The sequence below is a fragment of the Melospiza melodia genome, chromosome W, assembly GCF_035770615.1.
Source record: "Melospiza melodia melodia isolate bMelMel2 chromosome W, bMelMel2.pri, whole genome shotgun sequence".
Taxonomy (NCBI): Eukaryota; Metazoa; Chordata; class Aves; order Passeriformes; family Passerellidae; genus Melospiza; species Melospiza melodia.
In genome coordinates, this window is record NC_086225.1 from 15,434,621 (window position 1) to 15,453,000 (window position 18,380).

The 18,380-nt window shown below is 46.1% G+C and overlaps 1 pseudogene; it reads left to right on the plus strand.

Moving 5' to 3' along the window:
• Window positions 1-18,380, plus strand: part of LOC134431520 (CBP80/20-dependent translation initiation factor-like) — a 184,208-nt pseudogene that overhangs the window by 126,295 nt on the left and 39,533 nt on the right.

The following is an 18,380-nucleotide window of genomic DNA, read 5'->3' on the forward strand; positions in this document are numbered from 1 at the left end:
AAGTATTACATTTCTGTCTCTGGCAAGGGCTACTGTGTCTTAATGAAGTCCTAGGATGTATATTAACAAGTCTTCTCTTAGTATTCATAATGGTTCTGCTTGCACTGTTTCTAGATTGACCTAGGAGGTTCAAAGAATGCCCTTGTCCTAATACTCTAGACCCACTAAGCTTACACAGAACATTAATTTAGAAATATCATAAGCAAATTTCAGTTGCAAAATTCTTTTTAACTGAAAATTTGCCACCTGTAATCATTTTAAAAGCTAAAAGTCACCTGTTAAAATCAATAACAAATTACAAATTTCTGACTTCTAACAAAAAGATTACTTGCATGGTTACCATATTAATTAGAAAATTTAAATACCTAATTTCTTATTCATTAGCTGTTCATGTTAAATTTTCTGCTTTGCACTAAATATTAACACAAGCTTGTAAAAAAAAAATAAAAGTAAATATCTCTCCTGACCCAGATCATTTGCCCTGATCAAGCCATGAACCTGGCTGGTGGAGAAAAATATAAGTTTTTATAAATGATCAGATCTTTAGCCAAATTTATAAGGAAAATTTAACAAAGATTTATTAGATCAATACCAAAAATAGAATTTAGAGAAACCACCACAGCCAAGACAGCGTCAGCCCCGGGTGCGGGCGCTGGGTGAACCAAGGTTCAGCTGACAAAGTGACAGCGTCTCCCCAAGGGGTTCACCCCGAGTGTCTCGAGCAGCCTGCTTATATACAGTTTATTCTGCCTGAGGCAGGGATGACCAAATGTTTCTTTGTCTCTCTTCACATGTAAAATTGCATCTATACATGTGCAGTAAATGAACCTTAATTGGTCTTATCCTGGGGCAAGCTATCACAGCTCCAGTGCTCAGCCCCCAAGGGGACTGAGTGCCAGAGGCCAGCTCGCTCTCAGACCAAGGCCGCGGGTCAGCCCTAGCAAGCAGGGAATATTCAGCACTTAGTGATTAGGCAGCTCTTGTGATTTCAGCTTTGCTTGCTAGGTAGCTTTTTCCCTTGGCTTAAGGCTCCAGCAGACGGTCGAGACAGGAGAAGGAGAAGACGCTGGCTGTTCCACGAGTATGGCTTTATTGCAGGGTTCCGTGAAGGGTCTCAGCTCTTCTTCTTCCGAGTTAGTAGGGGTACAGTATGCTACTTTTATACCCTTGGCCCGGATCCAATCCTGACCAATGGCAAAAGTGTTAGTGACCATAAGTGACCAATAGTAGGGTTAACACAATATTGCCTTACATGGCTATAGGGATAGGGTATAGGGCGGATGTCTCTGGAGTCAGGAAACTTCTTTGCCGCTGTGTCAGCATTCAGATTCTCCAAGGGGCCCTGGCTAAACCTGAGGGGTTTAGTGCAACTCCACTTTCTGTTTTTACAAAAAATGCAGTCGCGAGAGTTCTTTTGAAACAGTGAACAAGACACAAGAACATAGCTAACACAATAAGAATTACAAGGAGAATCAACAACAATCCCTTAACTAAAGATGCAGTCCATCCTGTTAGTCCCCAATGCCTAAAAAGTTCATTGACCCAATCTGGGATTCTTTCTACTTTCAAGTCCTTCACTGTTGGAGAATTTTGCTCAGAAATGGCTTATAGAGTTTTGTTCAGACATGCCATAATCATATACAGCTGATGGAAAAGTAAAAAGGCAGCTGTGAGGAGCAAATTCTCACAGTCTGTTTCTGTGAACAGCTAAGTTCTCAAGCCTGTCTTCTCATAACAGGTAAACATTCTGTCCTTGGCTGTTTTGGGAACAGACATGGAGGTTTTGAGAACCTTTCATAACAGGGTGAGAAAATAAATCTTGGATTCAATAACAAACCACAGGTATTGAAAACAAAAGGAGGGGTTAATGTGTAATCTGTGACCTATGATGAGCTTGGATTTTGCAATATGCATGAGCTTAATTAACACCACTACAAATGTGTGTAAGTGAGATCAGTAAATTGGAGTTCGATGCTGATCAACAAGAATGCGTCATCTCCCTTTGCTTCAACATAATGGTGACACCCGATCGTGATACGGCAATGCACCACAAAGAAGCGAAGAAACGGGTCAGGTCCTAAGCAGCGGGATGGCAGAAACGCGATAAAAGGGATAAAAAAGAAGCTGAAACGCGTCGTGCCTTGGGTGATCGTAAAGGCGAGCCTGACTGAGACGTGCTGCATGGACCTTGAAGAGGCTGCATTCAGCGGTGACAAATTAGGAATGAAAAGGCAAGCAGCATATTTACAAAAATGGCAGGTTAAGGGGATGGATTTGCAAAAGAATTTACAAGGACTTTGGACTTACGGCTATGCTAGAGGCGTTTTCCTTAACCCCCATACGGTTTACGAGTTAACGGAATGGCGTAAATTCGGTGATTTATTATGGGAGGCTACTTTAGAGAGTGATAAAACTGCCAAGAAACTGAGCAAGCCATGGCGGGTGATATACAATACACTGCTTCAGCATGTCTCTGAATGCAAAGCAGCAGCCGCAGCTCGGGATGCCTGCGGCGCTGTGCTACTCCGAACTCGGCATGGGCGCTCCGCCAAGGGGAGCAGCCGCGGCAAGCGACCACCTGAAATGCTGCGCTGTAGCCGCGGTAGCGGAGGCCGCCGTGGGGGGAGCGGAGCCGCCGCGGCGGGAGCCGAGCCGCCCCGAGCCACCGCGGGGGGAGCCACAGGTGTAGCGCACGCAGTGAGTCTTGCGAAACAAAGCCTGCCGGCGAGTCTTGCGAAACAAAGAGCCCAGCACGGCGGGGGGGGGGTTCGCCCGCTCCAGCACATGCGCCACGGGACCGGAGTGCTTTTTCCAGCGGGAGCGCTTCTCCCTCCACCCCGCAGCCGGCAATGTGACTTTTGTCAACAAAAGAAAAAGATCCCTGCTGCAATTGAGAAACCAGTGATGGTAAACAAGCGACACCAAGGACTATTGCTGTCGAGACGTTTCTCACCTAAGTTAAAGGGACTTTTCTTCTTCCTAACAGAGACTTTAAACATCAGATGCCCAAATAACTCAGTCGACAGAACATCAGACTCCAAAATTGTATTTTGAAAAATTTAAAAATGTTAAGATGTGTTGGAGTGATTGTATGAGTGAGATGTTATGAGTGTGCTTTTTGGTATAAATGCTGCAGCAAAAACGAGAAGAAAGTTGTTTTAGCTTAGTATTTTGGAATCAGGCCTGTAGGTAAGTTATAGTAAATGCTATATTCTATTTTTATAGTAAGTTTTATTTGTTGCTAAGTAGTTTAAGTTAAATTATCAATTAAGTGTTATTAAGTTTAAGTTAAGTTAGATTCTGTTGAATTTGAATTGTATTGGGTTTGGGTTGTGTGGAATTTGGAGTCAGTTGAGTTCTGTTAAAATTAAGTTCTGTAAGTTTAAGTGATGTTAAGTTCTATTAAGTTTCAATATTTTAAGTGCTTTAAGTTTAAATGCTTTTGCTTATTTTGCTTTGTATTTTTGGTTGTGTTCAAGATATGGTCAGTAGAATGATAGAAAAACCTGGCATACTAACCTCCTTGTGCAAAAAAAGAAAAAAGCGGGAATTTGTTGGAGAATTTTGCTCAGAAATGGCTTAAAGAGTTTTGTTCAGACATGCCATAATCATATACAGCTGATGGAAAAGTAAAAAGGCAGCTGTGAGGAGCAAATTCTCACAGTCTGTTTCTGTGAACAGCTAAGTTCTCAAGCCTGTCTTCTCATAACAGGTAAACATTCTGTCCTTGGCTGTTTTGGGAACAGACATGGAGGTTTTGAGAACCTTTCATAACAGGGTGAGAAAATAAATCTTGGATTCAATAACAAACCACAGGTATTGAAAACAAAAGGAGGGGTTAATGTGTAATCTGTGACCTATGATGAGCTTGGATTTCGCAATATGCATGAGCTTAATTAACACCACTATAAAAGTGTGTAAGTGAGATCAATAAATTGGAGTTCGATGCTGATCAACAAGGATGGGTCGTCTCCCTTCGCATTCAACACTTCACGAGATATTTCAGTTTGTGGATGTTCGCATGGATGGACTCCGAACACGAAGAGAGGTTGAAGCAGCACATTCCTTCGAAGTCCTCACATCCATGTCCGCGGGCAAGCAGCTGGAAGTCGATTGCTGCTCGGTTTTGGAGTGAAGCTTGTCTTGTGGTTTGTTCTTCCTTTAAGAGATCATTCAAGGCTGCTGATGTGGCGTTAGCTTGTTTACTGAGCCAGCACCCAAGGTGATTGATTTCACCGAGGGCTTTAGCTGCAGCTACCCAGGGTAAAAACAGAGAGACAGCAATCTTTTTTGGTCTGTTCCAATCGTATAATCTTGGATCACAATTTTCATTGAATTCAGTGTAGGACCTTTTTTCACGTTTTGATTATCTTTCTTTTTTCCAATTATGTAACAGGGTGATGTTTGGAGTAAGGGTTGAAAGTTTTCCAAGGGTACAGGGACCTCCCTGGAGTCGGGAGGGGATCCCAGCCCATACTCTGTCACCCCAGATGAGAAACATTCCCTTGGGCAATGTGAAAGTCCGCCCGAAATAAACGGGTGACGAATGATTTTTGGGTGCAAAAATAACCAACAAGAGGCACAGGGGTTTTGCAGTAACAAATCAACAAGGTGCAATTTATTGATTATAACCACAGTTAAATATGCGTTTGGTTAAGGGATCCGGGGAAGAGAAGGGTAAGACAAGGAAAAAAAAAGGGAGGAAAGAAGGTCAGGGAATGGGGTATAGCTACCAAGACGTGATGTCTTCGGGGTCCCGCCGCCGAAACTCGCTGGTACACGTCTTGGGGAGATCTCAAAGGACAGTCGGGCCGAACCCCAATATATATACTGTTCTTGGTTGGGGGAAGGTAACTGAAATTAGGTTTCCATGGAGGGGAGAAGTCCATTGTTTTCATGGCCGAATGCTTCCCAGTCTCTGGAAGGAGGTTGCCAGGGGGGTGCCATGGGGGTGTCAATAGGGTGCCAGAGGGGTTCTTGGTTCCTTGATGAGGGGATTCGCATCTCTGTTGGTCTGTCACGGTGGTTGAAGACAGGCAAGAGGGGTCTTCTCATGGAGCGGGGGGGAGCCACCCCAGAGCTCAGTCCAGCCAGCTCAGGAGTTTGGAAGAAAGTCCAGTTCAATTGTCCAGAAAAGGGCAGCATGCCCCCTTCGAGTACAGCATGGCATGTTCTGCAAGCATCACTTGTGAACACACTAGATAAGCAGGAGACTTTCTTTCCCAACCGGCTCAGCACTTTTAACTCTTCGGTAGTCTTTTCTCATGACAATTGTGAGGCAAAAAATGAAGGATTTTCGGATGGACTTCTACAGGCAATACTTTGGGATGGAGAGAGGACACAGAAATCACACGAGCGGTGTAATTGCACCAGTCATGTGGGTTATAGGCTTTGTTAACTGTTGATACATCTTTTCGATATGTGTTCTTGTGTTGGTCAATTTCTGGCCAATCGTTTTTTGGACGCCTAAAGTAAAATTTGACACAATATGTGGCCTTGGAGGATCCCAATAGATCCAATTCTTGGGGTTCCTCTCGAACATCTGGCAGAATTTTTGTCCACTCGTCCCAAGTATCAGCCCCATTGGGTCTCTTACCTGTGGTGCAGAGAACCTTGGAGTTATAGACCAGCCTATTGTCCTCTACAAAGGGAATTCCTACTAGACATGTAGAAAGTGGATTATCAATGCTTCCCATGGACAAGCACATGTTGTCTTGCTTTAATGTTTTTGCTAAGGTTACCCAAACATTATGGCTGGGCTGAGGGCTAATCCACCCGAAGGCACTCGGTACGGTGTAGAGCATCCAGGCAGCGGTGAGGACAGCACCGACGGAGATATTTTTCATCTTTGGGCAGGATTAGGGCTTCTGATAGGGAATATAAGCACAATTTGTTATCTTTATGATGAGAGGGATTTCTGCCTTGTTCTTTTCTGTGTTCCCCTCCTCCCCCCCTTTTTCTTTTAATTTCTAAGCTGCACTACGGGAGGAGGAGTGGGTAGAAGGTTAAAGGGTTTTAAGGTTAGGAAGAGGGAATAATAAGGTTTTTTACAAAACACAACACAGTGTAATAACACATAATTCAGAGAACACTTTTGTGTTAAGGCTATCTGTGGCCTATTACAGCAGACTGTTATTTAACTTTCTGTTTTGTCTGCTGCCTTGTAATAGGGCGGTCTGTCCTTGTGTTTGTGAGTGTTCGGCGACGTCTTCGTCTCCAGGCTGAGCTGGTTTGGTTTTGAGGTGGTCTTGTGTTTTCCTCAGGAGAGTTCTTGTCCTCGTCTGCAGTAGTGTTCGCTTTGCCTAAGTATGGTTTTACGTATTTTCCTGGGTACCACCTTGGACCTGATGGTAGTAGCACGCACACATATCCTCTACCCCAGGTAATCAATTGATGAGGCCCAGAAATTTGGTGTGTTTCAGGGTCCTTCACGAGCACTGGTGGTTTCTCAGTGAGCTTTGCTTGTGTGGTATTCGCAAAGTGGCGAAGTATTGGTGGGTCAGGCTCAGATGCTGTGCAGTTCAGGAAGTTGATGACATAGAGAGCCTTGCAAAGTCTCTCCACTGGAGATGTGATTTTTGTGTCCCTGTTCTGTTGCTCAAGGACTCTTTTGATGGTTTGATGTGTCCTTTCCATGATAGATTGTCCTTTGGGGTTTACAGGTATGCCCGTCTTGTGTGCTATGCCTCATTCATTGAAGAACTCCTTTAACTTGCGGGAGGTATAGGCAGGTCCATTATCTGTTTTAATCTCCTTTGGTACACCCAGGGTGGCAAAAGAGAGGAGAAAGTTTTTTATTGTGTGCATGGTCTTTTCTCCTGCATGTGATGATGCAAACACTGCTCCTGAGAACGTGTCGACCGAAACATGCACTTACTTTGACCTTCCAAAAGGTGCAAAGTGAGTTACATCTGTCTGCCAAATCTGACAGCTATTCAGACCTCGGGGATTGACTCCCGTATCCATAGATGGTATCTGATAATTTTGACAGTTCGGGCAGGTAGCCACAATAGCTTTTGCCTGATCCTTTGAGAGCTTAAACATTCTCATAAGAGCAGGTACATTTTGATGAAAAAATGCATGTGACAGCTTTGCCTGAGCAAAGATTTTAGGAACATTAGCAGTTCCTGCTGCCATTGCTAATGCATCTGCTTTCCTGTTGCCTTCTGCAACAACACCTGGGAGGCCCGTGTGAGAACTCACATGCATTATGTGATAGGGTTGCTTTCTGTGGGAGATCAGGTGTATTAATTTAGAGAGCAGGTGGTATAACTTTGGGTTAGAGACCTCTTTGAGAAGAGCATGTTCTGCTCTCATAGTTATACCCGCAACATAAGCTGAATCTGTGACCAGATTGAAAGGCTCGTTTTTAAATTTTTCAAAGGCTCTGACAGCAGCTGCTAATTCTGCAATTTGTGGTGATCCTTCTACTGTCTGCACGTGAGATTGCCATTCTTGTGTTTGGGGGTCTCTCCAAGTAATCACCGACTTGTGGGATGACCCTGAGCGATCTGTAAATAGAGTTAGAGCCTTGAGAGGTTTTCTACTTTGGATTCGTTTTGGAATCAAATGGAAAGTTTCATTCTGGTTGAAAAGCTTGTGTTCTGGGATGTCTGATGAAGTTTGACCCGTATAACTGTCCAGAGCAAACTGTAGACTCGCATTAGTCTTGATCAAATCCTCAAAGTCTTTAAGGGTTATTGGAAAATATATGCATTCAAAATCACAACCTGAAAGTGAGCAAAGGCGAGTCCTAGCCTTTTTTAATAAGTGTGCTATAATCTCCTGGTAGGTAGTACGTGTCTTTGTAGGCTGGCTACTTGTAAAAACCCATTCCAGTATCAACAAAGGATCTCGCAGCTGAGGGTCCCATTGGAAGATCAGTCCATGGAATCTGGGTGCTTTTCCCAGGATGATGAACTGGAAAGGCAGACTGGGCTCGTAACGATGGGTTTTGCGTGAAGACAGGGCTTCCTGGACTTTGACGATGGCACCTCTGGCTTCCTCTGTGAGAGTGCCAGGGAGAGTCCAGTTCCTTGGGTCCCCAAAGAAGATTGAACAAGGGAGCAAGGTCCTCTGATGTAATTCCTAGCAGTGGACGTACCCAGTTGATAGATCCGCACAGGCTGTGTAAGTCTCTGAGGGTTTTTGGGTCATCGTTGATGACGATCTGCTGAGGTAGGATGGTTCTTTCCCGGATCTGGACTCCAAGGTAAGTCCATGGCTTGGTGTACTGGATTTTGTCTTCACGAATTTCCATTCTTGCCTTTTCAATGGCTTCAATAGTCTTTTTAACCGTTTTGTCCAAGTAAGCTTTGTCTGAAGCACACACCAGAATGTCATCCATATAGTGATAGATGATGGCATCTGGAAATGATTTCCGAATGTGAGACAGGATATGAGACATGTACCACTGGCAGATAGTCGGCGAGTTTTTTAATCCCTTAGGAAGAAAACGCCAATGATTTTCTTTTGAGCGGAGCTTCCTTGTTAATAGAAGGAACAGAGAAAGCAAACCGTGGAGCATCCTCAGGGTGCAGTGGTATGCTGAAGAAACAGTTCTTAATGTCTATGATAGCAAGTGTCCAGTCTCTAGGCAGCATCGATGGGGAGGGCAGGCCAGGTTGAAGAGGGCCCATGTCCTCGATGACTTCGTTGATTCTGCGAAGGTCGTGGAGAAGCCTCCACTTGTTTGTACCAGGCTTTGGTAGAACGAAGACTGGAGAGTTCCAAGGGCTGTCGGACTCCACTATGTGGCCTTTTTTGAGCTGTTCTTCCACAAGGGCGTTTAGGGCACGCAGCTTGGCTTTCTTTAGGGGCCACTGCTCATTCCAGATTGGCTTGTGGCTTTTCCAGGTGAGATGGGGTATTTCTGGCAGCACGCTCAACTCAGTGGCCCCAGTCAGAAATCCTGAATGGGAATACATAGGGAAGCACCCCACTGGGATAAAACGTCTCTGCCCCAAAGGGTGATGGGAACACGGTGAACATTCTTATCATTAAAGTCAATGGACAAAGTAGTTACCAGTTGCCGGCGGGTACCTCTCTGGGTTGTCCTGTGGGTTGGGGCTTCTCCTTTGGGTCTGGAGCAGCCTGGGTTTGTGCGTGATTGGGTCTTGGTGGCCTTTGATTTGTATTCTGCGCCTGAAGATCGAACGGGCAGCTCAAGGAGTTTAAAGGACGTGGCTGATAGCGTTGCTGATATTGGGGTCTTTGATAATAGTTACGATGGTATTGGGGAGGTGATCGCTCCGGGCAGTCCTTTATATAATGTCCTAGCTCTCCACAGTGATAGCATTTAGCTTGTTCTTTTGAGGTTATGACTGCATATGCACCCGAAACTCCTCCAGCAATACCCTTAGCAACTGCTTGGGCCACTGTATTTTCAGTGGACATGTGACGTGTACAGCATTCTAGCATTTGCTCTATAGTAGGGTCTGTATCCACAGGTAAAGACCTCAAAATGTCCTTACATTTTTCATTTGAGTTGCTGAAAGCAAGCTTACATAAGAGTTCCTTTCTTGCTTCTGCACTCTCTTTTTCTCCAAAGCATCTCTAAGTCTGTCCACAAATTTTATAAAGCTTTCTTCAATGCCTTGTTTTATAGGAGAAAAATGCATTGTTGGCATTGACTCATCCTGCATAAGAAGCAAGGAGGTTTTTGCTGCGATTGCTACATCCTGCAGCGCTTCTTTATTCAGTTTCCATTTGTTCAGCTGGCTTTTGAAAGTCTCCTTCGCCGACCAACTGTTCTACTGTGAAGTTGGTCTTAGTAGCATCGGCAGTATATGAATCTGATAATGTTTTTAAGTGTTTCTTCCAATGCCTATCCCATAACAAATATTCTGCCGGTGACAGAAGGCATTGTGAAATATTTTTTACATCATGAGGAAGCAAGACGTGCAGAGAACATGGTTTCTAGGAAATTTCTAAAGATATGTGAACTACGTCCATGTTCCATAGCTATATTTCTCAATTGCACTAGTTCCTTATTAGAAATTGGTTTCCATGTCTTGATATTAGATTCCCCACCATTCTTTCCTTGCCTGTACTCGACCGGAAAGGCTGTGATTTTTTGTGCTAGGTCCCAATTCCCAGACTTCGTAGCTTCTATCTTAATAAGAGCCCATGGGTCTATATTAATCGTATCAGAATCAGATTCATCAGAGGAGCTCTCATCGTCTGAGGAACGCTGTGAGGGATATGCTACCCGTGAATTCCTTTTTTTTCGTTTAGAAGCATTTTTCATGGTTTTCAATGATTGGCCCGAAGTTGGCACTATTGGGTGAGGGGTTGCAGCACAGCAATGACCGGATTGGGTGGGGGGGTTGTGACGCCACAGGTGGTCTCTGATCCCTTCGGGTGGCAGGAGGGTTTGGTGGGGGGTTGGAGGGACGCGTGGGGGCAGGGGGGGATGGGCGGGCTGGGGATGCATGCCTGAGGGGTTTCGGGGTGCCCACGCAGTGCTGCTGGTTTGGGGTACTACAGGTACAGGGTGAACTGGTGTTACTGCACATGTGTGCGGCTCGGCGCAGGGGGATAGGGTGTAGGCATGACTCGGGAAAGCGGCGGGAGGGGCCGGCCCGCTCCCAGCTGGGGCTGGGAGGGCCGGGGAGGTCTCGGGAGGGGTGGGAGCGGGGGTGGTGACGGCGGGGAGGGCGGTCGCGGGGGGCAGCAGCGTGGGGTTGGGGGGGGGCAGCGGCGATAATGGGACTGGGGGGCATAGCGGGCGCGGCGGGGGGGGGCGGGGGGCAGGGCGGGGGCAGCAGCGGGAGCAGAGGATACCGCAACGGAGCAAGCGGGGGGGGGGGGAGCGGCGGCGCGGGGGTAGGGGGGACTGGAATCGCGGCGATGGGAGGTGGCAGCACGGGGGCGGGGGGAGGGAGGAGGGGATAGAGCGGCGCAGGGGGAGGGGTGGTCGCAGTGGAAGGTACGGTGGTAGGGGCAGGGAGTGGGACCCCTGGGGCCGTAAGCGGGGCCGGGGGAATGGGGGGCTGCAGGAAATGGGGAGTTGGTCAGCGAGGGTCCCGCGAGGAGGGGGGGGGCTGCTTGGCCTTTGCCTGCGAGGTGGTATCTGCTGGAAGCTCTGCAGAGCCCAGGGGCTCTCTGGCCTGCAAGGTACATTCCTCTGTTATCATCGCAATTAGCATATGAAGAGGAAAGATCTGTTAGTTTGGAGCTTTTTTCAGAATTAGATTTTTCAATCGTTTTTGTTATTATATGAAATAAAGGTAAGAAGTTAGTAACAGAAAAGTCCTGTTTTGTTTGAGACATATAAATGGTGTTTCCAACTGTATCCCAGAAAGAATTTTCAGTAATTGTGGTCTTATCAGTTTCAGGGAAATGTAGCACAATCCAAGATACAAATTTTTTAAGAGTCTTTTTTGACAGACTACCTTTAGAAAAAGTGAAATTGTTAACAGATAAGGTTTCTACAATGGTTAAATATAACTCTCTCTCAAGTGTGGTTAGTCTTAGGGTGCTTAAACAAGTACCCATGATTTTCAAGCCCTTTCCACAGAAAAACGAGAAAAAAACAAAAACAAAAAAAAAAAAACAAACCGAAAAAGGTTTTTTAGAGCACCCGAAGGTATGCGCGCAAACTTAATTAATACTTACGTCCTTTGGGGTCCGGGGTCTGTGGAAGGGTGTCTGCTCCTCAATTCTCCTCAGACTTTATCTCGTCCAGATGTATTGTTGAGGGTCGAATTGAGCCTTCCGCAGAGAGGATTTTCTAAAACGTAAAGTCCTTTCACAGAAGGAGAGGCTTCCCGAACAGGCAATAACAGGAGGCCCTGAAAGGCTCCGATGCTCCGGTGACACTTTGCTCCTGGGGGCCAGGGTCCGATGACACCTTTGGGCGGCCTTAATTGGTCTTATCCTGGGGCAAGCTATCACAGCTCCAGTGCTCAGCCCCCAAGGGGACTGAGTGCCAGAGGCCAGCTCGCTCTCAGACCAAGGCCGCGGGTCAGCCCCTAGCAAGCAGGGAATATTCAGCTCTCAGTGATTAGGCAGCTCTTGTGATTTCAGCTTTGCTTGCTAGGTAGCTTTTTCCCTTGGCTTAAGGCTCCAGCAGACGGTCGAGACAGGAGAAGGAGAAGATGCTGGCTGTTCCACGAGTATGGCTTTATTGCAGGGTTCCATGAAGGGTCTCAGCTCTTCTTCTTCCGAGTTAGTAGGGGTACAGTATGCTACTTTTATACCCTTGGCCCGGATCCAATCCTGACCAATGGCAAAGGTGTTAGAGTGACCATAAGTGACCAATAGTAGGGTTAACACAATATTGCCTTACATGGCTATAGGGATAGGGTATAGGGCGGATGTCTCTGGAGTCAGGAAACTTCTTTGGCGCTGTGTCAGCATTCAGATTCTCCAAGGGGCCCTGGCTAAACCTGAGGGGTTTACTACAGTGCAGGCTCAGACAAAGGCCAGTCCAAAGGTCCAGACAGAATGTCTGAGTATCCATGAAGAGTATGTATTCTCATGTAGTAGAGTGATGCCAGTTCCTGAGCCAGGCAGATGAGATCATTGCAGGTTTGGGTCTTGTGAGTAGCTTGAGACATATTCCAGGCTGGTTTTAGATGCTATCAGCCCAGGTGCAGACGCCAGGGAAGTCCTTGATGATGGCCCAGGACAGTCCCATTCATACGGTAAGGGACCTGATATTATCTTAAGGGACCTGATATTATCTTAACGCTTTCGGGGAACTAGTTGCATACAAATGAGACTATGCTCCCAGCCAGAGTGGTCAAAGACATAACTTTTAGGCTTTTACAATATTTTATACATACATAGACATATATGCTGAAATAAACAAAAAGGGCCAGGAGACTTCTTCTCCTTTTTAATGCCTTTATTAAAGTTATCAGCTCAGGATTGGGCGGCTCGACGGTCTGCAGCATCCATCGTCTCTCCCAAGGCGACTCAGAGGAGGAGGATATGCACAGCTCTGTCCACCAGGGGCAGAGCTGGGGATCAGATCCTCTTAGGAGCCTTCAGGGTCTCCTGATCCCATAAGATGGTACCTCGGTCCGGCTCTCTCAGACCTCCCAGTCCTGGCCCGGGGGATCTCGAGGACAGGGTGAGGAACGATGAAGGTTTCCCGCATCTCTGCAGGCCCAGCGCTCTGCTCCTCACATCCAGACATCACTCCAGTCTCTCAACTCTTATTTGGCTCGTTGTTTTTGGGGTCTTCTCAGTACAGTAGAGGACCATGCTGCATTGGTCTTGGAGTCACTTTGCATAACCCCCCCCACCTTCTCAGGTGTCTTCACTATGAGAAAGGTACAACTTAGCCTCGGGCAAGGCTCTGCTGATACAAAAGGAGCGATTAGCCTCAAGGACCCGTGATTACAATAACAAAACACACCGAACTTGGGCAGGGCCAGTGGTCTGGCTGCCTTTTTTGAAACTTTTTCTCATAAAAAAACATTAACCGAATTTTTGTTCATAACATATAGCATGAATTATCTCTACCATATACCACATAATTAAACCCTTAAACCCTTTTTCCATTGAGATAAATGAAAAAGCCTTGTCCGGAAGAGGTTTTTTCAAGTCCTCATAGTGAAAAAGAGGCCTCCTCAGTAACTCCCTAAGTAATAGTTTTGTTCCTATTTTTTGTTATTAATAAAAAGAAAAAAAGGGGGGGAAAGGTCGGAGCGAATGTATACCCCCTCTCTTAGTCGGAGTGAATGTATACCCCCTCTCTTAGTTGTATACCTTTCAATAAATCATATAACAGTACTATAATCCTATGATAATTCAGCTGCCCAAACCCAAGGTAAGTGCATTACAATGGACACTGGAAACCACAAACAGCATCCTGATGTCTCTTCAACAGATATTACAGAGCCATGTAACCACAACAATTAGTAACTACCTCATAGAAATCTGTGACTTTTGAAATAACAGTTTATATAAAGACACTGTTTGTTTACAAATTGCCTTATCTGTTGTTTATTTTTTCTTACAGTCCTAAAGTTGAATGTTTCAAGATTTTCTAATTTTAGTTCAAAGTTAAGATATAACTCACAACTTTGTTTACAAACTATTTTTCATGTTTACAAATAGTTTTCTGCTTACAAATTGGTTTTTCTAGTAGTTAGACTTTCTTTAACAGTTTTAAGAGTTAAGTAGTTTATTGTTCTAAAGATAAGCTATGATTTATAACCTAAACATTAAGCCTGTGACATGCTAATTTGAATCTTGCCTACAGACTCTAAACCAAAATGCTGCACGTTCACTAATATATAATTCATGCAAATTAAAACCAAGCTGTTTTCTGTCACCCTCTTTGCTAGGGACTCCTGCAAGGGGATGACAGAGGACAAGTCACAAATTTTGGTAAAGACAAAGGGTGAGATGTTGCACTGCAAGCTGATCTGTAGTCAGCATTAATCCGGTTATGAATAAGAAGTCCAGCCCAGCTCCATGAACTAGTCTCTGGGCTGACTGACAGAGTTTTCAACCAATGGCAGCTCTCCTAAAATGCAAGCGTTTGGTTGGTTCAGAGTCTGGGGGCACACAGACCAGACCAATGACTTTGTAGCACCGGGACTTTTTGAATTGTTTATAAAAGGGTGTTGGATTCAATAAACGCTACTGTTTGTCTGAGGAAACATGGAGTGGTTTGTTTTATGTTGTCTCAGACATATGAACACCAACACGTTAGTGGTGAGCAATGTCAGGAACATCCCTGGCTGAGCTGCTGCCTGCTGCCACTGCCTGCTAAAAGCACAGCCAAGTTCAGACCAGAGGTGGGATCCATGCACACCATGTGTGTAAACTACAGCATGGAGGCAATGCAGAGCAGAGGCTTTGCTGGGCTCTAAGTGCAGACTGCAGCTCTGGGCCAGATATAGGAAATGGGCTACTGGTGGAGTGGGCTCCTAGCTGCTGGTGGGTGAGTATGCTTGGGGTCCCCTGGGACTTTGATAGGAGAGGTAGCAAAAAAAAAAAAAAGTGCCTCAAAATCCATGTATCCATTGATTTAGAGTTGAGGAAATGCTTGAGGATCCCACTCCATCTGCTGCGCTAGAGGCCTGGAAGGCACTTCAGCATTGAGACCCCTCAGACCAGGCTGGACTAGCATCATCTCTGGTTCTCCGTTTTCTTCTAAAAAGCTCACATCCAGTCCTAGGATGCAGGACCATGTTCCTGCCAGCCCAGGGACTCAGCTGGCCTGAGGCACCCTCCTGCCAGACCCTCTATTCCTGCCTGCTCCTGCAAAAATCTGGCTCAGGCTGCTGCAGCTGCCACAAGGAGGGGACTTTGTGATGTTGTGGGATTGGAAGATCCCTGCTGCTGTTACCTGCAGCCACCCTGCCATCCCCAGCTGTGCTCTTAGGTGATTCCCTTTGCTTCACCTGTAGACAGGATTTTCTGAGGCTTATTGAGACCCTGAAATGCAGGGTCCCTGCCTGGGACCTGTCCTGAACACCCCCACATCCACTAGTCACTTTGATAGGGGATGAAGCATCCTTCTGGAAGAGGAGCACATGGGAGAAGCAGGTGCCAGGGATGTCACATCCTGAGCCAAGGCCAGAGCAAACACAGGTGCCAGCATCAGCCCAAAGCTGGGGTTTGGGTAGAAAGACACTGGAGAGGGCAGGACCTCCTTTTCTTTCTTGGGAAGGGGGAAAATGGGATAGCTTGTGCTTTTCCTGGGCACATAGGATACGAAGGATGCTCTTGTGCTCGCCAGCAGGAAATCTTTTTAAGGATTTCTAGTTGAGCCTCAAGGATTTGTACCATATTCAGTTTCCAACCAAATGGGCTTGATTGGTGTGCTTGAGCACCGACTGTCCCAAATGGATTTTGGCTAGTCTTGACAGCTAGCCTGCTGCGGTGATACCCCAGAGGGACAGTCCTGTGGGACCTGCAGTGTGGGTGTCACAGCATGGGCACCCTCAGCATCCCCCAACCAGGCTTTGGCTCATTTATTTTTTCACTGCTGGATGCTTTTGTATATACCTATCTGTCAAAATCTGGGTTTGGGGAATCAGTGCTGCCCATGGAGTCCACATTACCGCCCCCCCCCCCCCCCCCCCCGTAGGGATCATTTTGCACAGCCTCATAATTTCCTACTGCTGGCATTTAAACAAGCAAATGCAAAAAGATGGTGTGAAATGGCTTTGGTAGGATGAGTCCCAGGAGCGAAGGAGCCAGAGGATATGTAATGGGTGAGGAATGAGATGCATAAGAATTGTTTAAGGTCCCTGTCCCATACCTGGCCAGGGCTGATACCAGCATGAAACACAGCATGCAAGTATTGAGGACAGGAGAAAACAATGTGTGGCCTCCTCAGTGCTCTCCCCCTGTGCTGAGCATCCAAAACCAATGCTTCCTTCTACCTTCCCAGTGATAAATTCCTTCCTTCCTTCCTTCCTTCCTTCCTTCCTTCCTTCCTTCCTTCCTTCCTTCCTTCCTTCCTTCCTTCCTTCCTTCCTTCCTTCCTTCCTTCCTTCCTTCCTTCCTTCCTTCCTTCCTTCCTTCCTTCCTTCCTTCCTTCCTTCCTTCCTTCCTTCCTTCCTTCCTTCCTTCCTTCCCTATTGCTCTACATATTAATTTTTTAATCAAGAAGGGCTAGAAGGAGCATCTCTGGCAGCACTGGGAACCCAAATCCAGCAATATTGGCTCCAGTCCAGGAGCAGCAGGAACTAAAAGCAAAGATGGTGAGAACAAAGTTGTACTGGCTAAGGAAATAGTGTCAGGCTAGAAAAACAAAACCTTGCCATTTCTGATTTGTTAATAAGAGCAAACTGTGTTTCCTTGCATATCTTTAATATTCCTGCCCATACCATCCAGTAGTCTTACACAGAGATGCTCAGTCTACCAATATGATGTAAAATATGCCATAGTACTCATGAGCATCCTTTTAGAGAAAATTTGGAGGGATTGAAGGCTTTTGCAGGTTAATGTTTTCTGCAGCTCTTTTCTGTAATCTCAGCTTTTCCAGCATGGACAGGCAGTTTTGGAGGCATTGTAGGATGCTCCATACCTGCATGCTTCAGGGGATGAGCAGAAAAAGTTAATATGTCTTTTACAGCAATTAAAAAACCCCAACCAAATACATCTCTTCAACATCTTCATAAAAGACTTGGACACAGGACTCAAAGAGATACTGTGTTGATTTGGCACAGCCTGAATTTTTTTTTTTGTGGGAGAGGGCTACAGGGGTAGCTTCTGTGAGAAGCTGCTAGAAGCTCACACCATGTCCAACAAAGCCAATCTCTGATGGCTCTGAAGATGGACATGCTGCTGGCCCAATTAGAAAGGTTGGTAATGCCTCTGTGATGACACATTTAAGAAGAAAATGAAAACAGTTTTTTCCTCGGGGGGGAGGCTCAACGGCCACCACCATCTTGGCACAGCTGCTGCCATCTTGGCAAGGCCCGCTGCGAGTTTTGACTGCCTGGCCGCCCCTAGCTAGTCGTGCCACAGGCAGAAGGGCAGGGGTGATGGCAGTGGCTTCTCCTTCCCAGCATCCTGCATGAAGAGAAGTGTTAAATAGCACCAGTGTCACAGCGGCTGCCACCGCCTGCACGGTGGCAGCGAGACCACATAGCCAATGGTGAAAAAGTGGCATGTTCCCTGATGCAAACCTGGACAAAATCAACCTCTAAGTGCTGCAGGATCCTGCAGGAATCATAGAATTAGTGGAACTTGTTGGCAATGGTACCTAAGAGCAGCAACTTTTCTTCTAGTCAGAGAAGAGGAAGAAGTGAGGACATATGAAGGAAAACAACATGGTAGAAACAAGGTCAGTGGAAAAGAAAGAGGGAGAGGAGGTGCTCTAAGCATTGTAGCCAAGATTCCCTTGCAAGCCGTAGTGACGACTATGGTGAAACACTGTCCCCTTGTAATGCATGAAGTCCATGGGGGATGCAGAGATCCACTTGCAGCCTGTGAGACTGTGAGAAAAGTGCTCACGCTGAAGCGGGTGGATGCCAAAGAAAGCTGTAATCTAGTGGGAGGCCCAAATGGAGAGAGAGGGCCCCTGCTTCCAGAAATAGAGAAAAAAAGCCCTTACTTCCAAACTAGAGCAGCCTAGCCTTAAAAGACTACACCCTGTGGATGAGCAACCCACACCACAACAGTTTTGGAAAAACTGCCTGTGGGAGAGACTCATGGTGTAGCAGAGAACAGACTCCTCTCCCTGAGTGAAAAGAAGATCTCAAATGGCAAACTGACCGAAACTCCCACGCTCTGTCTCCCTACTCTGTCAGTGGTAAAGAGGGAGGGGCTGGGAGCAAAAAAGGTGTTTTAAAGGCTTATTTTACTTCTCATTATCCTCTTTTGACTCTGTTAACAATACATTTACCTTATACCTTTAAATTTGAACCTGTTTTGCCCTTAGAATGTTTTCTCCCAGTCCT